Source organism: Pinus tabuliformis, chromosome J (assembly GCF_031772625.1).
Source record: "Pinus tabuliformis cultivar Carrire ecotype Pingquan chromosome J, CPIR1, whole genome shotgun sequence".
In the NCBI taxonomy this organism is placed as follows: Eukaryota; Viridiplantae; Streptophyta; class Pinopsida; order Pinales; family Pinaceae; genus Pinus; species Pinus tabuliformis.
Window position 1 is genome coordinate 864,587,305 of NC_142295.1, and position 26,415 is coordinate 864,613,719.

The following is a 26,415-nucleotide window of genomic DNA, read 5'->3' on the forward strand; positions in this document are numbered from 1 at the left end:
AGGTCAGAACTAGTAGGATCAAAGTATATGGAGGGATATCCACAGCTCAAGGAAATGTTGCAGAAGGCTGGATGGCTCAAATTCATTAAAATATTTGATGGTTTTCATAAAGGGATCACAAAATCGTTTGCTAGATCTTTTGATGGTAGAGAGGTATAAATTGGAGATAGTAAGTTTGTAGTAATAGAATCATTCATAACAGAGGCTACAAAACTTCCAAGACATGGTGAAAGATGGTTCAAAAACAAGGAATTCCATAGTGAATAATGGAAAGTAATCCTCAAGAACCCAGGTATGGATGTCTCTGTTTTTAGAAAAGGAATTCCCATTTCATCTCTTAAAAGTAAATGGAAGAGCATGATTTTGATATTACAAAAATTTATCACCTGTGAGGGGATATTCGGGTGTATGTATGTCTACCATATATGTTTATTGATTAATTTCCTAGAAAATGGAGAAATCAATCTTCCTTTCTTCCTGCTAAATAGTTTAAGAAGGATGGCATCAAATGTGCAGAAGAAAATGGAGTTCATAGAAACAACCATGTACCATCATGGGCTGATAAAGATACTAATTGAGTTTCATTTAAAAGGCATAGGAGATAACTGGGAGGACTTCCTCATTAGAAATCATTTTCAAGAAGAACGAGAGTCACCCAAAGAAGATAATGTTAGAAAAAGAATAAGAAGGAGGATTGGTATAATCATTAAATGCAAACATGAGTCTTAATCACAGAAGGATGATGAAAAATTAATATTTGAAGAACTGATATAAATCAGGAAACAAATCAGAGCAAGAGGAAAAATAAGAAAAGAGAAAAGGATCATAGAGAAAGAGAATGTAAGTCATCCAAAACCTAGAAGAAGCTCTAGAATCCGAGGGTTGGCAAAGAAAACATCGTCAAAAGGGACAAAGTTCATAAACTTAGAAGAGGAAACCCCATAAACTTCTCCTGTTAACATCTCTTCTACACACAGTCCTCAAAATTCTACTGACCATGATTTTGAAGGTAGCCCAAGTAGAAGATCTCCAGGCATAGACACAGTACAACAACAAATATATGATTATATAGAATCAATGGAGAAGAAAAATTCCTCAATGAATCCAGAACCCTCTATCAATCCACAAGAAACTCTAATTGACTCTCTTAAATAGGAAATTTATGAATTAGACATATTGAATAGACATATGAAAAGGGAGAATTAAACCTTCAGGGAACAAAGTAAATTGGACAAGGTTATTCATGATAATACCATTCTGCATCTAGGACTATGGTATAATAAAAATAGGAAGTTGAAAAGAAAGAATAGAAGTTTGAACAGAATAATCATCAACCTCAAATACAAGATTCTTATGAGGAAACCCAGAATGAAATTCACTTCAAAGAAGAGCAAAAGAAGAAAATTAGATGTACTAGCAAAAGTGTTTGAGCAAATGCATTAGAAAAGAAGAACTCACATTTTTGGAAAATTTCATGAGGACATGCAATGATTTTGCAGTGGGGGCATGTTGAACCTCAGAATTACCTTCCCCTTGACATTTCTTCTCACCTGTTTCTCTTGATTTCTCATAAGACTACAGATCCAATTAGTGATAAATGCTATATTTTGTCTTAGGAAAGCATTAAAATGATCACCATATTATGTTTTCATGTTGTTTCTATCTTAATAGATTTTTGCAAATTAGCTACAGAACATAGCCTATTCTGCATCTAACTATGGGTTCCGTAGCTACTCTCATGGTTTGGTAGGTTACAGGTGTCAAATGAAGAAATGGGCCACATCGACGTCTCCAGAATCATCTCTACATGGATTCTATCCTACTCACTCGGTCCAGATCAACAGAAAAGAATGCCTAAATTCATGGTCAAAGATGGAGTCAAATACGTTATATAGTAGCAGTAGGAACCTTGATATTTTGTAGTTAATAAGGAGTCTAGCAGTTTTGTTGAAGAGTTAATGCGGATTAAGCCACTTGTAGTTGATCAAAAGTTTAGGAGTTAATGCAGATTAGGCCACCTGTAGCTATTCAAAAGTTTAGCAGTTTCATTACAATTCGAATTAAGCCATTTGTAGCATGTCTTTCTATAAACAGTCATGATATATTAGGATCAAGCCACCTGTAACAAGATTTTCTCTTAGACAATTATGTTGTTTTTCTATAAAAATCGGTTAAATGAGACCGAGAAGTAGTTAGAAGCTAGAAGGGATTATAGGCTTTTTGTTAAAAACTATGTTCAGACTTCGTTTTGTTGATAATATTAACTCTGTTTTGTCAATGGTGATTTAAAAGTGCATATTTAATTAGCTATCATCTAGCCACATCAGTTGCAGAGGGCCCCTGCACTGAAGGAGGTTTTTCACTACTTGTTTTCATTTAAATTTATACTACTATGTTTTCTGCAAGTCCATTTTCTCTAGTTTTGTTTCATTTTAGTTTGTAACCAATAGTGTAAGGATAAAAAATCACAACTGTGCAAGTCTTATTCTTCTAACATATTGTATGAGAAATTACTGAATGAAAAATGAAGAAATGAGAATACATAGTTGCTTAGCTTCTTACTATTTTGATTACTTATTTTCTTAGCATAGAACTGTCAATTATCTGTATTAATAGATGTTCTCAAAACCATTTCGAAATAATGACAATTCTAACTTAATTGATTGAATATCTAATTCATGCAGTGATTGAGCTTACTCAGCATAATTGTCAGTTTTATAATATGTCATCTTTTCTTTTTTGTTTTCAGGTCATTACTTAGTTGCATCACTTAACATTCCAAAAACTCATTTCAAGGAGATTGATTCTATCATGTTCCAAAATTGAATGATTGAATGGCTAAATGAATGAAATTACTGAATTACCTTCTACATCAATATTACTTTCGGTTGTAAGAATTAGATCCATGGATTAGGACTAAATGGTAGATAAGGTAGATGCTTTGTTTCTCTTATTAGGTCCTAACTAGTTAAAAATGATTCTTGGTCTATTTTTAGGAGATTAGACTAACTTAGGAACCTATCGTTCCTCTAAAAACTCATTAGATCCATGTAAATCTCTCATAGATTGTATATTCTTAGACATCAAAGAACAGAAACCCCCAAAACAAACATAAAAGTTAAAAACAATGAAGTAAGAGAAAAGGTAACTAAGCACATATAGTGCATCACACTTCATCAGTCTACAAACCTCGGTTGATAATGCAAACAAGAAATTTAGGACACTAAATTGACTAACACCCTCCAGTCACATGGATAACCTTGCCTCCTAGCAATTATAGTCTAGATTTCCTAGTTCTGAGCATGTGATCCGGGAACCTGAGCCACTTGTTCAAGACCAATCTCCATACCACTACCCAAAACTTGATGAGTCTTTCCAGAACAATAAATGAAACAAATACAAAGCCTTTAAGACAAAACTTGATCAAGGACTTGACCCAACCAGGCCTAACCACGATAGTCATTTTGTCAAACATATAGTGAACATTAAATCTGCAGGTCATGAATGAATATATGAACATGGAGGTATGATACTTATCTGAGGATCAGGAGGAAGATATGATTCCCTCTCACAATATATGCAATAAGATCTATTAGGTCATGCATTCAATAACCATTCATTTACCAATCAAAATATGATAAGAGCCATAAATAGAATTTGTCATAAATCCATTCTTATAACTAGCATATAATCAGAATAATAACAATGATAGAACAACCATCAAAGCCACAACATAAAAAGTACATTTACTCATAAAATACAAGAGGAAAAGAGCTTATTATCATATTCAAATCCAACCAAGTGAGGGACTTCCACGTACCACCCGACCATAGATTAGGCTAAACCAAATCTCTCTTTTAGCCAATCACCCCCATGCCATATTCTAAGCATGAATGTGGGACCTCATTGAATAAACCAAGAAAAAACAAACCAGGTCTTCCAAAGGAAAAACCATTTCAACCCTCAACTAGTGATTCCACCTCATGGTCGGACATCACTAACACCAACCAAATTTGTCTCTACCCAAGTTGTCAAGGGATCAAGGAACCAATAAATCAACCCACATCCTTCTAGGGCTCCAGATTTTTTTTCCAACCAAGGTTCCAAGACTAGAAACTCAACCCACCAAGGGCTCTAGACCATTTGTACAATCAAGGCTCTAGAACTAGTAACTCAACCCAAACTGTTTTAGGGCTGCAGAGTGTTTTTTCTAACCAAAAACTCTAGGAACTAGTAACTTAAACCATAGAAATAAGGAACATGAGCCCTAATTATAAACTAGTAGTGGAAAAACCCACCACATCATGTCTATATAGGAAATGGAAAGTCTAGGAAAAAACACAATCAAGCGAGGAAATCCTCCATGCCAATGACTGACCATAACCAAATAACCACATGAATATACCATGCATGTTAAAAATAGAAGGAAATTATAAATGCAACGTGATACCTGCAAAACAATCTCATTGTTTTTTTTTATCATGTTCCCTTGTACTTTATTACTTTTCCTTTACCTTCTTTCTCCAAATCCAATGTAAACTAGAATCTTCCAAGAATTCTCCAACAATGCTCCAAGATTTCTTTATGTGTGAAAGAGTATGAGAGAGAGAAAATATAATGAGAGTACCAAAGACTAAACTAAAAAAAGTTGTGGATTGATCCTCATAAGTCTTTTTATCATTGAGGCCTCTATTTTCTTCATTTTCCTTCATTTTTACCCAAATGCAATTATGTGATCTTTCACCTTCCTTTTCTCCTATTTTCCATTATTTTCATAAATAAAATTCCATTTAATGCCACTTTTCCTTTGCCTATTTCCATAGCCACTAATTATTGACCAGTGATCCCCATCACTATATTTTTTCCCAACGTTCAGCTTGGAATACATGTCCCAGGACCTTGTTGTTATTTTTATTTATTTACATTGGTAATCAACCAGGGGTTGTTACAAACCCCTCACCCTTGGGGGAACACCATCCTTGGTGTTCAATAACACTTATAAACTAGCAAACACATGCTTCCCGTGGATCTTTATTACATAATTCGATGTAACATTCACATCATATCCATCTAGTGAAAACATAACCAACATATCATGAACATCATGTTGCTTATTGGAGCTTTATAACATAGCTCGATGCGGTATTTACATACATATGCATATATAGACATAATGAAAACAAAATATCAAAACATATATCAAAAGGCATTCGCAAAACCAGTGAATAAAGAAGGATACATAGCCTGTATCTGGTCATCCATCTCCCATGCAGCTTGATTAGGCCCAAAGTGCTTCCACTGCACTTTAATTTTCTCGATTGCTCGATTTCGGAGTATGAGGATATTTTTCTGCAAAATGCACTAAGGTTCCAAATGGGATTCTCCTTCTAGTTCCACCTTCAATATAGACTAGTCAAACACGCGATCATCATCTTTCACATACTTCTTAAGAAATGACACATAGAAAACATCATGGAATTTCATTGCCATAGGTAGTGCAAGTCGATGGGCTATTGGTCCAATCCTCTCAAGAATCCTGAAAGGCCAAAAATACCAAGGTGCTAGCTTGGAAAATAATACAATCCTCAAGGATCCCTTCTTCGAATTTATGTGCAAGTACATTTGTTCCCCAACCTAAAAATCCTTAAAAACCTTGTGTTGATTTGCATAACTCTTATGCCTCTCTTGTGCTACCTTTAGATTCTTCTTGATTACTTGCATTTCCTTTTCCATCTATACCAACATGTTATCTAGGTGGATATTGGTGGCTACCCACCAATTCCACTTGGAACCCCACCATTTCTTCTTTCAGTTTTTCAGTTTCCTTAAGTATAGCACAGTTTACTATTTTTAGTAGTTTTTTAGGTCCTAAGCTTCCGGAGTTGTTTTGAGGCCCTAAACGACGTTTTTTGGGAAATCTACTACCAATGGTTTTCTATCTAAAATCATCTTTCCGGTCGTAGTCCTCGAAGAGATCTTTCGAATGGGCTATCATGCACATCAAATGGAGATAATATGACCAAGTCGCGACCCCAAGAAGTTGGCTATCCAACTCACCCCAACGGGGCCCATTAACTCTTGGAGTTACATCTCCTTAGGTTAGGGTTTTGGTTGTTTATGGTTTGCTCTTATTGTTCAATAATAAAAATTCCCTTGAGCCTCATTGTAAGATAGTTCAGAGGCATGTAGCTGCCACATCTCTTCTCAGAGATAAGCTACCATCGCCCTAGTTGGTTTATTTCCATTCCTGTTTGTAAGCATATTTCAGTATTTTACAGTAATGAAATGAAGTATTATTTCCACTGCATCTTTGTGTTTACAGTTATCTCCATAATTTGTTGCATTCCTATTTAAATCTGGTTCAATGGTATCAGAGCAGTTTTCTTTTCTTCTATGTTTTTCTTTACATGTCCCCAACAAGGTCAGGATATAAGGAGTTAGGGCTTGAACTAGTCGAACCTTTGCAAGACCAGCCTCGCAAATGCCAACAACCTCCTATGTCGGATGGAAAGAAAGATCAGGGGGTAGGAGATCCTATCAAAATCTTGCTCGAAGAAGCCCTCAAGTGACAAAGGAATGCGATGATGGAAAACTTTGCCTAGATCCTTTAGCGGCTACCCAGGGGCGACACATCGGCTTCCAACAGCAACTTTGGAAATGCCACAACATTTAAGGTACAAGTTAATTTTGAAATCCCCATATTCGAGGGTCAGATAGACGCAAATTTCATCGATAAATTGTTAAATGTGCGAGAGGGTTATTTTTCTATTCATGATTTTTCCAGTCGGGAAAAGATTATTATTTCTCTTCTCAAAGCAGCCCCCCACATCAGGGATTGGTGGGAAACCTACTGTGAGCAGAAGGATGAAAGTGCAGGCTCACTATTTTCTGCTGCACCCACTTGGAATTCATTCCGGGATGCCATCAAGGAGCAATACTACCCTGTCGAAAGCCATGAGGATCAATACATAAAGTGGACCATGCTATGGCAGGGAAGGGACCAAGACATGCTAGAGTTTGCCAATATTTTCCATACCCTTCGCACAAAGTTGGGTATCAAGGATACAGAGCAGCATTTGGTGCTCAAATATTGTGGCTACCTGCACAAGTACATACAAGAAGGAATAGAATTCTTGAACATCTCCTCGCTCGGCACGACATACCGCTATGTTGTCAAGGTCGAGAAAAAGTTTAAACAGAAGAAGTGAGATTTTGGATCTGCAAATCCGAAACAAGGGAAAGGTACCCCAAAACTATATAACAAAGGACAAAGCCAAGGCGAGGTAGCCCAAGACAACTCACCGAAGCTGCAACCAAAGAACAACAACACAAAGCTGAAAAAGGACACGGGAAAGTGGTGTGAGTTCCATAAGAGCTCCACTCACAACACAAGTGAGTGTCAAGCCAAGCAGTCATTGGTGGTCGAGCTAAAGGTTTCAGAATCAGATGCACGTTTTGACTCTGAGTCAGAACCCGATAAGGGGAATGACAAAGGGAAGTAGATTATCGATGCGGAGCCCAACACTACCATTGCCACCACAAAGATCCAAAAGGAGGAACTCAAAGATCTAGAGGAGGAGGAGTGTCTCTTCCACTACCAGATGTGGGTAAAGGGCTCCTCGCTACAGTTCATTATCGACATCAGGAGCCAAAAGAACCTCATTTTGATAGAGGTCATGAAGTGGCTGGTTTTACCGACCACAGCACATCCACAACCATACACTATTGGGTGGCGTCACCAAGGACGGGACCTTCGCGTGAGCCAACAGTGTCGCCTTCCATACAATATTAAGCCTTTCACAGATGAGGTATCGTGTGACATTTCTCCCCTTGAAGTTTGTGATGTATTATTAGGAAAACCATAGTTGTGGAAGTGACATGTTGTGTATGAATCAAGGCCCCGTGCTATTATTGTTACCTTAGGAAATAAGTTGTACAAGATACTAGAGGTAGCACCACCTACCGCCATCTCTTTGGTTATTGCAAAACAATGAAGTAAGCTCATTTCCAAAACTGGGAAATTTGTTTTCCTGATGATACGCCCTCAAGGAAAGAAAAAGACGATTGCCAAGACCTCCAGACAGGGCCCCTCTACACGAAAAATATAGATGGACAAGGTCGTGGAGGAGAACGAGGACATCTTCACCTCCCTCGCAGGGGTTCCTTTGCAATGTCAGGTCAAGCACTCCATTGATCTAATCCCAAGTGCACCACTTCCCAATGGACCAATCTATCTGCACTTTGTTTTGGAGAACGATGAAATCAAGAGGCAGATTTAGGAGCTGCTGCAAAAAGGTCACATCCGTCCGAGTTCATCACCCTGTTGGAGTTCGATCGTGTTGGTATAGAAGAAGGATGGGATTTGGAGACTCTGTATTGACTATCGGGTGCTGAACAAGATCATTGTCCATAATAGGTACCCAATCCCACAGATTGATGACCTCCTGAACCACTTGAAGGGGGGAAAATATTTCATCAAGATTGATTTGAAGTCAGGATATCACCAGGTACCAATCGAACCCTCCGATGTGTGGAAGACTGCCTTCAAAGCCAAGGAGGGCCTTTTCGAATGGTTGGTTATGCCTTTTGGATTGATGAGTGCTCCTACAACCTTCATGAGGCTAATGGATGACATACTGCAGCCATTCACCAACTCATTTGTAGTGGTATACTTGGATGACATCTTGATCTTCAGCTAGAGTTGGGAAGAGCACCTCCACCACATCCGACAGGTTCTCCAAACACTGCAGCAACACAAGTTATGTGCCAATTTGGAGAAATGCACTTTTGGCATGACCCAGGTCCAGTATCTAGGATAAATTATTGATGAACAGGGGGTTCATGTGGATCTAGCCAAGATCCAAGTCATTTGGGATTGGCCATCTCCAACCACTCTGATAGAGCTTCGCAGCTTTCTAGGCCTTGCCAAATTCTACCATAGGTTCGTGGTGGGATTTTCTCATATCTCTTGGCCCTTGAGTCAAGTCATCAAGGGAGGAGTGAAAGAAAAATTCTTTTGGTCTGAATCTCAATAGAGGGCATTCACAGAGTTGAAATATCAACTCTTCTTAGCACCAGCGCTTGCATTACCAGACTTGCAACAACCATTTGAGGTCGAGATAGATGCCTTTGACTATGCTATTGGGGCAGTCCTTACTTAACATGGGTATTCAATGGCATATCACAGTGAGACACTTTTAGACACAGTTTGGAAGTATCCCACTTATGATAAAGAGATGTATTCCATTGTGCAGGTCTGCCGACAATGGAAGCATTACATTTCGGGGAAGGAAACGGTCATCCACACATACCACCGACCCCTGCAGTTCATACAGACCCAAGGGAAATTGCAGAATGATCGCCATCAGAAGTGGTCCACATACCTGCAATAGTTCCATTTGAATATCAAGTATAACGAAGGCAGCACCAATAATGTTGCAGATTTCCTCAGTCGACCACCGATCATGGCGTTAACCATCGTGCTCAACTCTTATGGGCATGAGACTTCTGATTGGCCACTTCTATACAAAAGCAACCCGGAATTCGGCCACACATACCAGACACTCTTGGAGGGTCAGCATGTTCCAGATTTTCACCTCCAGGATGCCTTATTATGCCACTTGGGTCACCTTTGTGTTCCTTCAAGTGAGCATGCCAAGATGATTTGGGAAGCATACTACAGTTAGGTTGCTAGGCATTTCAAGGTCGAAAAAAGGGTGGTAGTACTGCATAAGTATTTCTATTGGTCGAATCTTTGCCAGGATGTTGGGAAGTACATTAGATCATGCATTGCCTGTGTCATTGCCAAACCGACCATCAAGAAGCAAGGCCTCTATACCCCACTGCCTACCCCTAGTCGACCTTGGGAATCCATCTCCATGGATTACATGTTAGGCCTTCCTTCCACTAAGCATGGAAATGACTTTGTTTTTGTGGTCGTCAACAGGTTCTCGAAGATGGCCATTATGGCAGCCTGCAAGAAGAATATCACAGCAGAAGCCACTGCTAAACTCTTCTTTGAACGAGTGTGGGTACACTTTTGGATCCCACAGTCTATCATCTCAGATCGGAATAGTAGGTTCCTCAGTAAATTTTGGTCCAGTCTCTGGTCGATGCTAGACACCAAACTCACTAATTCCATAGCCTTCCATCCTCAAACTGATGGTTAGACAGAGGTTATCAACAGGATGATCATACACATTATGCGCATGTACAACTCAAAGAATCCACGCACATGGGATGAGAGCCTCCCCTATGTTCAGTACAGCTACAATCGGGCTCTCCACAGCTCGACTGGCCATAGCCCTTTTCAGGTGGGCTTGGGATTCCAGCCACTATGTCCCCTTGATATGGCCATGCCATTTGCAGCTACTCACGTAGATTTGGCTCATGTCCAGTCTGAAACAGATAAGGCAAACAACTTCATTAAGCACATCCAACATATTTTCCAGTAGGTCCATGACATTATGGAGAAATCAAATGCCAAGTACAAACAGCAACATGATCAACATCGAGTGCCACACAAGTTTCAGGTGGACGATAAAGTCTGGTTGCATTTGCAAAAGGAACGCCTTACCGAAGCCTATTAGAAACTCAGACAACTCTGATATGGTCCTTACACCATTACCAAGGCTTTGGGAGATAATGCATTTGAGCTCACCATTCCCCCATTCCTTGGCCTGCACCCAATGTTCAATGTGGACCACCTTCAGCCATACTTTCCACCATTACTAGACACATCTGACATTGCAGAACATCTCACACCCATAGATTTAAATCCAGATTGCATGGAACAAGCTACAACTGATCGGATCATGAACACATAGATCAAGCACACCCGCCAACAGAATATCCAGCTTTATAGAGTTGTCAAAGTAGGCCAACTCCTTCACCAGGGCAAGTGGCTCACCAAGGACCAAGTTCAGCAAAAGTTCCCTCATCTCATGGAGGAACTCAACACAATGGGGACCATTACTTCCTAAGGGGGGAGGAATGATCCAGGTGGATATTGGTGGCCATCTACCAATTCCACTTGGACCCCCACCATTGCTTCTTTTAGTTTTTTCAGTTTCCTTAATTATAGCACAGTTTACTATTTTTAGTAGTTTTTTGGGTCCTAAACTTCCGGAGCCGTTTTGAGGCCCTAAACGACGTTTTTTTGGGAAATCTACTGTAAACAATTTTTTGTCTAAAATATTATTTTTCATTGTAGTCCTCGGAGAGCTCTTTCCAATGAGGGCTATCGTGTGCATCAAACTGAGATAATATGACCAAGTCATGACCCCAGGAAGTTGGTTGTCCAACTCACCCCAACAAGGCCCATAAACTCTTGGTGTTACATCTCCTCAGGTTAGGGTTTTGGTTGTCTAGGGTTTGCTCTTATTTTTAAATAATAAAAAGGCCCTTGAGCCTCATTGTAAGATATTTTAGAGGCATGTAGCTGCCACATCTCTTCTCAGAGATAAGCTACCATTTCCCTAGCTGGTTTGTTTCCATTCCTGTTTGAAAGCATATTTCAGTATTTTACATTAATGAAATGAAGTATGATTTCCGTTGCATCTTTGTGTTATGGTTATCTCTATAATTTGTTGCATTCCCGTTTAAATCCGGATCAACATGTTTGGTCCAAATCAGTACCCTGTTCACTAGATCACTCCAACTGATAGGAGTATTACAACTCCACCCATAAAGAGCCTCAAGTGGAATCATCTTCAAATATTCTTGATACCCATTATTATATGTGAACTCCACCAGTGGAAGATACTCTTCCCAATTTTTCTACTGGTGCATAACATAAATTCTCAACATGTCCTCCAAAATCCCATTAACCCTCTTTTTATGTCCATCTATCTATGAATGATAAGTTGTACTGAAGGAAAACTCTACCCCAAACATGCAAATAACTCTTCCCAAAACCCAGAAGTGAACTTGGCATCTCTGTATGGCACAATCTTCCTAGGAATACCATGTAACCTCACTATCTCCCTAATGAAGACATGTTCTACCCCATTAGCTGAATTCATAGACCTCAATGGAATGAAGTGTGCTACCTTTTTCAACCTTTCAACCACAACCATAATACAATCACATTGTCCAGATAACCTCAACAAACCTATAATGAATCCCATTGGAAATGGCCTCCCATTTCCACTCTGGAATTAGAATCAATTGTAGTAAACCACCTAGATGTTTACACTATGCTTTTACCTGTTGAAAATCCAAACATCTCACAACGAACTATTCCACCTCTTTCTTTAAATTCAGCCAATGGTAGAAATTCTTAACCATTGTCAATGCCTTTTGATATTCTGGGTGACCTAAATATGACTTAACATGAAATTCCCTCAAGGTAAGTTTCTTGAGCTCACTGTTGTCTAACACATAGATCATGTCCCTAAATCTGACCAAACTATAATATCCCTCCCCTTAATAATAAATAATAAATAATAAAAATAATATAGTAATAAATAATAAATAATAATAAATAATAAATAATACAAAATAAATAATAATAATATAAATAATAAATAATAAATCACTTAATAATAAATAATAAAAATAATAAATCATAAATGTTAAATGTTAAATAATAAATGATATTTAAAAATATACAAGAAAATAAATAAAAATAATAAAAATAAAAATAGTAATAACTATACTAAAGCTCTAAATAAGAATAAATAGAAATAAAACAAAGAAAACAATAAAAGAAAATAGTAAAGCTATCAAAAAGAAGAAAATAAAACAAGAAAGCTAAAAATCAAAGTTGCATTTAGACACATGGAGTGTGTGGATGTAGTTCCCATCCAATGTTTGCTCTATTTATTAGATGGTGAGGAGGATGGGAGGCATTCCATCTTTCCGAGATTCTATCTATCATTCTCTTGGGAGAATGGTGTTGTAAGACCTAGCAGTCACTGGTAGTAGTACGTTGATTAAGGGCTCGTGGGTGGCCAGTTGTAGCAAATCCTTGCACAATTGAGCCTACGGTTGGGTGGAGAGTCGTCCCCAAAACCTTGTTGCAGTAAGCCTACTTCTACCACAGGTAAGCACTATTCATAGTTGAATTTAGTTTATTAATTACATGTTTATTTGGCTAGGTAAGTGCCACTCTGATTTAAATTTAATGTTAATTAGTAAATTTAATTAGATATTTATTATTGGACTGTTACATATGGTATCAGAGCTAAGTTTCAACCCTTAGGGCCTATGGGCATCTTAAAAACAAAAAAAATTATTTTGTTTTGTTGGGATTTTTAACTCAACTTATTTTGAAAGTCACAGGATCCTTACTTTCGGGAGGCCACATGTCTTTTATGGTTATTCCATTCCTAACCTTTTGCTGAGCTATGGTTTTGTTGATATGGATGTTTAACTTGTGAATTATACTCTAAATAAATCAAATTTACAATTTTAACCATTTATGATTAAGTTAAGGGTAAAATTGACCCCAAAATATAGCGTAGTCTCGTTGATAATGCTTCTATCTTTCTTTTTGTTTCATGTTTTCATTTTCTTTTTTTTGTGTTCTATACATACTGGAATTGAGGTCACGACGTGGTATTTTATTGAGAAAGTACCGTGATTGTTGTAATCATATTAGTAAAATCCTACTTTATTAAGAGAGAGAAAGAAATGTATTAACATCCACAAATAACCCAAGTGGATCAACGTGACCACAAAGTAAATCACGTCATGGTGGCAACGCTGACGTGCTGAGGGAGGTAAACCCTCTACAAAGGAGGAGAATCATTAATCTGCACTAGAAAGAGTTATTGACACTGACAATTTGGGAGTGGGAGATCTAAATATTTCCAAATGCAATTGACAGCATTTATTTCTCAAATATATCAATGTGGTAAAAGTGACATCACGATTAAACTGACGCACGTTTTTTTTTTTTTTTCAGACTGTGATTGGTGCTTATAAATAATTAAAGATAAACCAGTTCATTTCCCAAGTTAATTTTGGATTCTACAGCAATAAGCTTGATCTGAATTACATGAAGTTTCACCGATGAGTCCTATGCATCGTGCGCCTGGGCCAACCAAATATTATGGTTTAAAGGAACGGTGCACACCTCCGAGTTTTGGTGTAATGGCAATTGTGACTCCAACAAGTGGTATTGTGACTTCAATGTTCTGTCAACCATTCAAGGATTTCGAGTTGGTTAGTTTATCAAAAATGTTTGTTATTGCCAGTCTGTTTTTCAGGTCATGAGATTTAACAGCTACCATCTCAACTTTGCCGTGTGAAGGCCTGTGCGCTTCGACTCGGAGTCATGAATCTTTATTTTGAAGTCCGAGTCTACCATCATTGCCGGCTTTAAATTCGCTTTTTGTTGTGTAATCTCTGCATCTAAATAATTTTCTGAAGCTATAGGAATGGATATCTCTTGTTCAAGCCTCGTATAGCATCATGATCTGTTTCACATTTCATGTTCATGAACCTGCTTTCTTTTGAAGTCCTTTGAAGCTCTAGGGGTCAACTTCTGGAAATTCACAACTTGAAATCTCTTTCCTTTCTTCTTCGAATTAAATGGCATCTAAACCACCGGGAATTTTGTTTTGATTTTCCTTTTGGACACTGTTTTGAAATTGAAATTTTCTGTTTCAATTTCTTTAACCTCCAGATGCGTTGAACTTTTGTTTTGATTTTCTTTTACACACTGTTTTGGAATTTGACAATTTCTGTTTAAATCCCTTTTAACTTCCAGATGCATTGATGCAAATTCTCATCATCATGAGAAACTCTCCAAAATTTGTCATTCATATTTATGCCGTGTAAACTTTCGGTTTTTATTTTTGGAGTTCATGTCCAAGTGAACGGGATACTTCAACATGTGCTGCTTACCGCACTGCCAGGATTATTTGGTCATTCTGGTAGTAATATTCTCCGTGTTGATTCCGAGCAACTGCACAAACACTGATGGAAATATTAGCACTGCTGAACTTCTGTTGTCAATGTTGCTGCTCTTTTTGCATTCAATTCTATGATTGGAAGAGTTGCAAAGCCGGCTCTAGAATTGGCGGTGAAGGATGTGAACAGCAATGAGACTCTGCGTAACGGGACAAAGCTGAAGCTTACTATGGTGGATTCTAATTGCAACGTCTTCGTAGGAACGACATAAGAAAATTTGGATTTTAGGTTTTGTGTAATCTCTTTGTGGAGCATCAAGGTTACAATGATTTGCAGATAAATATGATCCACAAGGTTACCTCAAATGAAGAGCATATCTGTTCAAAGTCCAAGCATCAAAAGAAGCTCTTTCTCTCATCAAGAATTCAAAGCGCTAAAATCATTATAGCACTTAATGTATTGTAGCCAATAGGTTTGTTCATAGTTTCTTGGTATTGTTTCGATCTTTATGTTGTAATTAATGTAAAACCCGATAGCTTTAAAGCTTTGTTAAGGGTTTCATATGGTGTTGCCTTCGCGGGTGCGCTTGAAGGCGGGCCATCTTATTAATAAAATGATTTTATTTTGTGTTTTGGGGAGGGATAACCTTCCCAGTCATCCGATCCGGTTCTGGGTCAGGTGGCGGTGTCTCTTCTTGTTTATGGTGTGAAAAATTTGTGATTGTTGATAACTTATGGTTTAATTATTGTAATGTATGGTTTAAGTATTGTGATTATTGATAATTTATGATAAAAAATATATCTTATTAAACTCATAAATTCTAATAATAAGGATAAGGACTATTAGACACTATCAATCTTGGTCTCCCACATCATCCTTATTTTCAATTTTGACATTATACTTTCTGTATACACCTTTAATGGTTAACTTTGGAATATTGATACAATTTATTTTAAGTACGTGCAGGTTAAACCACTGCCAATTTTTTTTTTCACCCTTCTTTTCTTTTACAGTAGTGTTTTTATTTCAACTTTCTTTTCTTTTACAATTCATCAACTTTCTTTTTTTCATTACATTTTGATCACTGATCTGGCTTTGGAAAAGTATATAATCTTGTAATCTTGGATGGTGATAATCTACCCATAATTGATGATGTATAATTTTCTAAAAGATTGCACTATTGAACTTGAAATTTGTCACCAATTAAAGTGCTCTAAAATAGTGAAATCTGTTTCAATTCACAAGGAATAAACTTTGATATCTTATTACCTTTAGATGATCATTGTTCACTAGCATCTGTTCATTATTTTATTGTTCAATCTGATCTAAAAACACAGAGATAACATTCCTTGAATGTTGATCATACTATTCACTAATTATTTGGGTTGGATTGCTGTTCTCATTGTCCTTTAGCAATAGCAGTTGCTTGGCATTTCTCTGGTATATTATTGCAAGAGCACAACTCTCTCAATATGATCTTGACGATTAAGATGTTGTGAACCCATTTGGAGTGCTTACTTAGCTAAGACAGACTAAGTCATGTTTTATGGTTTCAACGTTTTGATACATCTAAATCGTACCCTATGATTTCAGTTTAGTTTTGAGTATAAGTTACATGAGGTTTCATGATTCAAGGTTAATTGCATATAGTGGATAAAAGTTGTCTAAGGAGAAATGGAAAGGAGAAACTTGCAATTTTTTTAAGGATGATAACTAATGATAGCTCATGTGATTATGGCCAACATGGATCAGATGCTTAAGGTGGTAGAGAAGAAGTATCACAACAAGGGTAAGAAACCAGTAAGAAGAGGCAACCTATTTTGGAACATAATGGAAGAAACATAACTTGGTACTCTAAAGGTATCACTATAAGGTCTATCTAAGGATGATGCACATAAAGAAGAAAATATTGGCAATCAACTAATGAAGTTGAATAATCATGATAATAATGAAGGACATTTTTATGGAATATATCTATGAATAATGGGTAGGAGACGAAGGGATGTTCTATCAAGAAGAAAGTTCTTTTAAAGGTATTGATGAGTGGAGCGAGAAACATGATTGGTAATGGTCATAATGATGATCTACATATTTTAAAAATGTGAAGGTGTGAAGTTGCATGATGACCAAGTGATAATAAACGAGGGAGATATAGGAAGGAATGTTGCTAGAAATTTTATAAGGATACCTTGAGAAGGATTGTGTACATAGTGACAAAAGAAGTGAAAGTCAATTAATAGAGGTTGTACTTGACTAATTTTCACTCATTGTTTCATGTATAGGACTTCCCATAAAGTTAAAAGAGGTTGTTTCCACATAACACCTCACATTTAAAAATTTTCATGGACAATGATGATAGTAGTGTTTCCAACTGTTTCAAAAATCTAAAGATACAAGAATCTCTTGTCCAACTTGAAGAACGGTGAATTTACAATAAAGCAATCAAATGGTATTGAGATAGGAACTTGACGAGATAAGAAATATTTTTTGTGGATGTACATATGGTTCTTATAGTGATAACGTATCCATACGATAGTAGCGATATGCATAGGTATTATGACGTTATGTCAAGGTATATTGACATACTCATTTACTACGTGATGATAGGTATTTAATGTTCAATACTCATGATGGATATGATATGGATAACGTGGCAGAGGAATTATGATGATAATATGAGGATTATTGACATGTGGTTCATTTATGTGAACTCATGATATGTCTTGATATAATTATGTTGATGGTATAACTGAAGCATGCGATAGTTCCATACAAATCTATGGCATGCATGAGCATGCAATTCCTTATTATTCATAATGTTCCAATTAACAAATATGAATGTTCTCATGATGACATGCAAGAGTTGGCATGTGGATTATTTCCTATGATACTATGATGGTATGGTTAATGCATTTGATGCATGTTGAAATGTGATGATTCATAGGAATCCACAAATGGGCCAAGAGGGCCGTTTATTTGATGATCTTGTGCGAGCCCATACGCACGAGAGAGAATAAGTAACACCATATGGGCTGGGGACAAAACTCAATCAAAACTACATATGCCAGTGGTTCCTTTGTCTTATGTATAGCTCTTGATGGCTAGCTCTAGCAAAGCTATGGGACCATCTTGAGGAGGCCAAGTGCCTGATGTTCTAGGCTAGGTGCCTGTTATTGGATTGGGATGCCAAAGTCTAGAAGGGATGTAAAGGACTTCGATGCCTGGGGCTGTGCACCTTAGTAGTTATGGAGGGAGTGGGCCAGCCTTGCGAGATGCCTGGGGTCATTGAGTATCGGACTGGATGCCTACCTTAGGGCAGATGAGGTCTGAGTCAGGCATGAGCCTTGGGGCCAGCCTTGGACTAGGATACAGACCAGGTTAGGCTTAGCCTGATGCTGAAACTGGGAAAAAGGATAGAGATTCCTTGAGATTTCCCAGGGTGTTGGGGACTTTCGATGCCTGTTGGTTATACTAGTTCAGCAGAGGGTGTTGGCAACATGAAGTAAATAAAATAATATATAATAAATAATACATAATTCAACATAACTTCGGGACGAAGTTCCTTAAAGTGGGAGAGTATGTAATATCCCTCCCCTTAATAATAAATAATAAATAATAAATAATAAATAATAAATAATACAAAATAAATAATAATAATATAAATAATAAATAATAAATCACTTAATAATAGATAATAAAAATAATAAATCATAAATGTTAAATAATAAATGATATTTAAAAATATACAAGAAAATAAATAAAAATAATAAAAATAAAAACAGTAATAACTATACTAAAGCTCTAAATAAGAATAAATAGAAATAAAACAAAGAAAACAATAAAGAAAAAACAGTAAAGCTATCAAAAAGAAGAAAATAAAACAAGAAAGCTAAAAATCAAAGTCGCATGTAGACACATAGAGTGTGTGCATGTGGTTCCCATCCAATGTTTTCTCTATTTATTAGATGGTGAGGAGGATGGGAGGCATTCCATCTTTCCAAGATTCTATCGATCATTCTCTTGGGAGAATGGTGTTGTAAGACATAGGAATCAATGGCAGTAGTATGTTGATTGAGGGCTCGGGGGTGGCCAGTTGTAGCAAATCGTTGCACAATTGAGCCTACGGTTGGGTGGAGAGTCATCCCGAAAACCTTGTTGCGGTAAGCCTACTTCTACCACAGGTAAGAACTATTCACAGTTGAATTTAGTTTATTAATCACATGTTTATTTGGCTAGGTAAGTGCCACTCTGATTTAAATTTAATGTTAATTAGTAAAGTTAATTAGATATTTATTATTGGACTGTTACACAAACCATCTGTCGTGAGATGATAATCCACATCCTGTTCACCTGTACCCTACTTCTATAACTTGTGCTTAATTTGTTGGTACATATCCTCCTGTTGTCATGCCTGAATGATCTAATCTTATAAATTTTCCCCATATAAAATCATAGTTGGTATGTGATTTACCTATACTCGTCTGCTAAGACCATCAAAAACCTTGTTCTCTTTTCCCTTAATGCACCTAATCTCAAAGTCAAACTCACTAATCATATATAACCACCTAGCTTTCCTAGTATTCAGATTAGTTTGGTCAAACAAGTATCTCAATCCACTATGGTCACTTATCAATATGAACCTCCTGCCAAGAAGATAGTGTCTCCACAACTTCAATGGATGGGTGATAGATACCAACTCATGATCATTCGTCACATAGTTCTTCTCGTGCTCATTCTATTTCCTTCACTCATGGAATACTATCTGCCCTTCCTGCATTAAAACTCCACCAAGTCCTTGTTAATTTTTCTTAGGGAAATATTATACTTTACTTTGATAATTGTATTTATTCACTAACACAATACATTCTCCCCATCAAATCATAACATTATTCAGATTTACATCATTATTTAGTAGCATATGCAACTATGTAAAAAGAACAATATCATCATCATCGATGCAATGAAACATAAAGCAACAATAGAAGAAGAGCATTCACATGTAGAGACACTAGGAATTGGTTAGAGACCAGGGAAAACCCACTATGGGGAAAACCATTACAAATTATTCTTCTTAATAGATTTCCATCAAATGATTTAGAAAAGGATTGTAGAATGATCCATATCTTCATCTATGCAATTATCCATAAAAAAAAATTTATAACATTTAGGAAATGAACCCAACAATGCTTATACTCAAAATCTTGATTTTGACCTATAATGAACTTTCATTGTCTGTGGTCAACTTCCAAACACTAGAGTCACTAAGAAAAATCTTTGAATAACTGAAATTCCATCATTTAGGTCCCGACTGCATGGAGGAGGAGTCATGCGTGCAACTGGCAAGCATTCAAACTCTCTTTGGAGCATATAAGAAAGTGACTGTAGTCTACAACCAATATTATGAAACCCTAAATCCCAGCCGCATGGATAGATATCTTTCCATGTGACTAGAAGGATCTGGTCATATGGATGAGCTTCTATGTGAGCGACTGTAGTGGAATTCTCCGTATGTTGTGCCAGTGACTAAGGCCCAAAACCCTAAAACTGAGATGCTAGCTTTGGACCCTGTAATTTCATCTTCAAGAAAACTTTTTCCTCTGTGGATAAGCCTCAGACTTGTGCAAGCCAAAAACCAAGATAGAAGAATATCTCATGATGATGTGCAAATGTGGTAGAGGGAGCTTTTATTTATAGCCTTCCAAGGGTGTCCACTTTGCTTTAGGGTTGACCTTATCAAATGTGCACATGTGGGATTTTATTCATAAGTACACTTTCCCTTATCCAATTTGAGTGATCTTTAGGCTGATTATGGTCCTCTCTAATAGAGGAATTAAATGCAATCATCATATCCATAAAATGAGCTATCTTAAGTGGAATTTAACTATAGTTGCATATTTTAACACTCCTTCTCAACTAGGGAGAATTCTACTTGCATCATGTCATGAGTATCCTATCTATAAACCATATACAGTCTCAAGTATCTCATCATCGTGAAAATTCATTGTACATCTCGATTCATATCTTTCTTATTCCTACTTACCTCTCAATTGTCCCTTCTCATATGCTGAACATTCTCAAATCTAAAAGAATAATAATTTTGAAATCAGAGGGTAGCTCAATCTACCTCCCTCTGTCCATTGAGGAGCCAATGATACCACCTGGAATCTCTACCAGTGGGGAGCCCAATGCTACCATTTGAGAAAAATTAGTGAGGAACTAAATATATGGTCTCCATCATCATCAGGTAGCATATAATCAGGGAGCACATCTCAACCTTGAACCAAATCGGGGATCATATCATGACCCAAAATCTCCTAGGGGAGCTAAACATATATGACCCCATATAGAGCAATAGGTGATATAGGGGAGATACTACTCAAACCATCCTATTTCCTATCAATATTCCAAACAATGACCCTCAATAGTCATCGTAGAAAACCTACATCATAATCAGCTTGAGTTTCACATCCCAAGTACACTCTCAACCCATTGGCCATGCTAGGAGTGGTAATCCCAATAAGGTGAGCTTGTGGGTATGATGCCAACTGGGGTATACTATGCAGAGACTAAGATAGGGTAAGCTACTACTCCAACCCTATGGGTAACAAATAGGGGAGCAACACCTATGACCCTAGTTTCTAGAAATACCTCAACTGTAGGAGCCCTCTATCTAAATTCCTCACCCTGGGAGCTCAGACAGGGGGAAGAGTTGGCTCAATGTTCTCGATCGGAAATGCTCTCTGTGGATAAGTTTCAATATAAATTTTCTTTTTTTCACACTGTTGGGCCACTAATTTGTCATTATTGTTATCACTTTTTAACACCTATTTCATCCATTTCTACCCTTCTTTATCATGTCATTTATCATAATTTATCATATAGAAAATAGAATTATTTATGCTCTTATGGATAAATATGATTTATTCTCCTTTATTTTTAATAAATTAATGATTATTATGCATGATTTTACCAATGATGGTTTTTTAATGAATTTGTTGTAACATCACTTACGATTTTAGCCTCCAAGATCTTTTACAAATTGCAAATTTGGTCTCGAGCTCATAATTAAATATTCCAACTCAGAAATTCGTTGGAATAAGAAGTGGCAGCTTTTCATTGGACGTTTCAGACAAGTGAAGGAGAATCTAGAAAATCCGAAACATGGGTTTTGTCGAGAACAGACTGAATTAGTTTCGTCGTGAGAATTTTTCCAAAATTTTGACTGTATTAAGAGAAATGGAGATTTCTTTGAAGATGGTTTCTTAGATTTTTTGTTGTGGCCGTTTTCCAAATTCTTCCATTTCTAATATCAAATTCGACTTGTTCCTACTGAATGTTGATGGAAAGATCTTCTGGATACGATCTTGCTGATCAATTTGTTTTGTACAATCCAAATTTTTAATGGAAATCAGTTTGTAATCAACTTTGTTGTAACTTCCTTCTGATCTTTGTGTATTTAAATGAAAACAGAGATCAAAGAGGAAAGGGGAGAATTAGAGGATAATTGGGGGGATAATGGAAGGATAATTAGGATATAGGAGATGGACAATTATTAGATAGGATGTAGGAGAAGAGATAAGAGATAAGAGATGAGAGGATGAACAATTGTTGAATTTGAGGAAAAGCTAAGAGATTCATTATGTTGTAATTATTTCTCTCATATGTTTTAATGAAGGAAGTTATCCATTGAGTTCTACATTTGTTATTTGTAATTTGATTTGAGTTATTTCTCAAGGCGGAACTAAGTCTTGGGTAGTTAGGCCCACTACCTTGGACGAGGTGTTGCCTTGAACATCTACAGTAGTTTAGTTGTGTGCCTATTTCTTTGAATTTCAATCTTTGTTATGTAAATCTCCATTTTAATCAAGTGATTTGTTAAGTTGCTGCATTTTCCAGATTTTTTATTTCCTGCAACTTCTATATTTCATTTGATTTGTTGCTCTAGATTAGCGTTTGAATTTTGTTGAGTACAATAGCTTAAATTTCCAATTCAGCAAGGTGTGATTAAATTTAGAAATTATTCAAGTTGTGTGATTAGCATAATTGTTTTTCCTACCATTTACTTTCTTCTTTTTAATTTTAGTTTTATTATTCAAGTCCTAAATTTTATTTCTTATTGAATGAGCTTGATAGTACAGAACACAATAATATAGAACTAGTGATAGTTGTTGGTATTGTTATGCATATATTTTTCTGATTCCATTGAAATAAAAAGGCATTCCTCAGGTTGATAATTAATTTCTAGGTGATTAGTTGTTTTATTTATTTACCAAGCAATTAATTTTACCCAACATTTTGGTGTCGTTGTCGAGGAGACAATCAAACTTCACTACCACAATAATATCTGGTTGTAGATGCATACCTAACTTCGTGAGAGCTGGATATTGAAGACAAAAGGTAAGAACCTACATGTGCATCCTGGCGAACCAGTGATGAGTCTACCCTCAATAGTCAGGCTTAGGTCATATAACATGCACTGATAGAAGTAGGAAATTTATAGGTATAATTTTGAAAAAATCTCACAATTCCACACAAGTGGTGGTGTAAGCACCACCTATTTCACTAACCAATTGACAGGAACATTTGAAGGAGGAGCCTCAAAGAAACACATGAAGAACATCTTCTATTATGGTTAGAAATGGCTCACATTTCTACTTTTGAATTCCCTATCAAAGATCTAGGATGAGTGACACAAATGCACATAATTCCCCCATCTTCTCTACCAAATTTTCATGGCTTGGAAAATGAAGACCCATATACATTTTTATTTGAGTTTGAAGTTCTTTGTAGAGGATATGATTATTGTACTAATGATCAAAGGTTGAAAGTGTTTCCTCTTACTCTAAAAGGAGAAGCTCTCCAATGGTTCATGACCCTTGGTGGGAACTGCATCCAAACATGGGAGGACATGAAGAACGTATTCTTGAAGAAGTACAAAGACTATTGCAAGGCCGGTGAAGATATTTTCAATATGATACAAGGGGAAGATGAAAGCTTGGAGGACTATGTAGAGTGATTTCATTACAACCTTAAAAAATCAAAGCATAAGTATTTGGAAAAAGAGATCTTAAAAGCACTCCTCAATAGAATCAAAGATGAATTTTTAGAACTCTCAAATCTAATGGGAAAAGGTGATGTTTTCAGTTATCATATGATGATGTTTACAAATTATGCATAAGGTATTCAAGGGGAATCTCCAAGGTTGGTAAGAATTCTAGAGAAGTTTCTTCTTTCTTTTCCAAGTCTACTACAAGAGCAGGAGATATATGAGTTGAAATCAATGATTTATTTGAACATTTTAAAATAGATTTTATTAGCTCTGTAAATTCACAATTGGATGTTTTGCAGGTTCCAAAAAATCAAGAAACTGAAGAAGTGTTTTTCCCTCATTTCCAAAAGGAGCATCCCATAGATAGTCACTCTCCCTTATCGAGCATGGAAGAAGCATATCAAAGAGATGGGGAAGCTACAACAAGGTAAAAACCATGGAAATAGTGGCCTACATGTATGGTTCAAAACACTTCCTCTCCATTTTCTTACTTGCATAATCCTTTATGGAATACTCATGTGTTAGGGCAGCCATGTCAATCTCAATAAAACCCCCACCAATCTTATCTACAAGTTTGGCATAGTTCATATTATGATTGCATGACTACTCTCCCTGATCTTGTAGCACAAACACATCATACATATTCTTCACCAACTCTTCCACAACATCTTTCTTGCATATCAAAATCATCTGCACAACCCAATCAACTACATCATCAAAATCCTCCACACCCTACACAATTTTCTGCTCAAATCATTCCACACACTCACCATAATAAACCAGTACAACATGCTTATAGTGTTGAACTGCAAAATTTACCTACCCTTCCCACCCATTATATCTCACATGCACCATTTCAAAAAACTTATATTGAGATTGGGAATGTTTCAAATCCAAAAATTGTAGAAGTTATGAAAGAAATTGAGGTTTCTTCTAGCCTGCATCAACAGGGCATTTTAAAAACTCAAGAACTTCATGATATGATGGCTATGGGAAATCACAAAAGTAAAGGATATATTGAAGATTGGTTTCACTCCATCCTTTGTTTATAGCCGCACTCCATACTTCAACAATTTTTGAAACCATATTTTCAAGGGAAGTTGGCTGCTCATACCCTACTATTTATTAACTTGCATTTCTCAAATTTGGGTATGCACATACTTGAAACCTTATTTCAAAGTCATCAATATCACCATATCTGATTCTTTAGACCAGGTGACAGGAAGAGATCTCATCAAGTCATGACTTCATCTATTATCATGTCAACCAAGCTTCATCAAGTCATCCTCGTGATCATAATATAAGTCATTAAATGTAAATGGGTGAAAACGTAAAGCTAGGTTACACTTTTGTGAGAAATGCCTCCGAAAAAATCACATTCTCAAATTTTTGGCCGAACAAAATATTTTTTTAGTCAAATTTTCTAAATTTATTCAAACAATCTATTTTAATAACATTCGGTCGAACTTTTGGCCATTTAGACTAACGTCAACCATTAAACAAATTTTTTTCTGGAGTTGAAAAAATCGGCAAAAAAATAGTTTTTCTGAACAAATGATTCGGTTGAACTATTGGTTCGATCGAATTATTTATTCGATTGAAAAAACTTTTATATATATGACGAGCTAGACCCTATCGTAAATTTTTGCCTTTGTTGATTTTTCATTCTGTGTTGTCGAGCATTGTGAGCTTCGTTAATGAAATTTACTGCTTTGTTGATTTGAGTCGAAGCCCTCCCGAGTGCTGTGAGGTTGGTTTGAGCCGAAGTCCTACCAAGCATTATGAGGTTGGTTTGAGACGAAGCCCTGTCAAGCATTGTGAGGTATGTTTGAAATTCAAATTTTTGTAATTTATATTTTTTGTTTATAGGTTAAATTGAAATTTTTAATGATGTTCTTAGTTCTTTTGCAGCTTAGTGCCAGAGGAATTTTTTGGTTGCACTCGTCGCTGGCAACTTTTTCAACTTGCTCATCTAGACCAGGTTATTCTACTCGGCGAATGCCCCCCAACATTAAAACACTTGAACAAAAAAATAGTAGAGAGAAAATATTGAAAAATATACGTTGTTAAAAGTATAGAAAATAAAATCTTACTCCTCTTCTTTGTTGAATTTTGTTTTTTATTTCTTGGCTATAATAATTTTTTTTTAAGCTTGGAAGGACTACTTCTTCATCATGTTCAACTTCTCACCCCGATTGGGGGGATAACACAAGATTTGAACCCAAGACTTCTAGTTTGGTGAGACTTCATTTCTGCGACCATTGCTAATTGAGCTACCCCAAGTGGACTTCTTCGCTATAATATGAAAAGAATACCGAGCAACGAATTTTTTTTATTATCTAAATTAACATATTTTTTTTTTAATTGCATGTGAATGCATTTATTCAATATCATATCGACACCTAGTGTTTCATGCCATTCTCATTTATTGTCGGTGAATATATTTTTGTTTCTTCCTCTGTATCTTTTCTTACTGCTCCATACCCACTCTTTCTTTACTGCTCCAT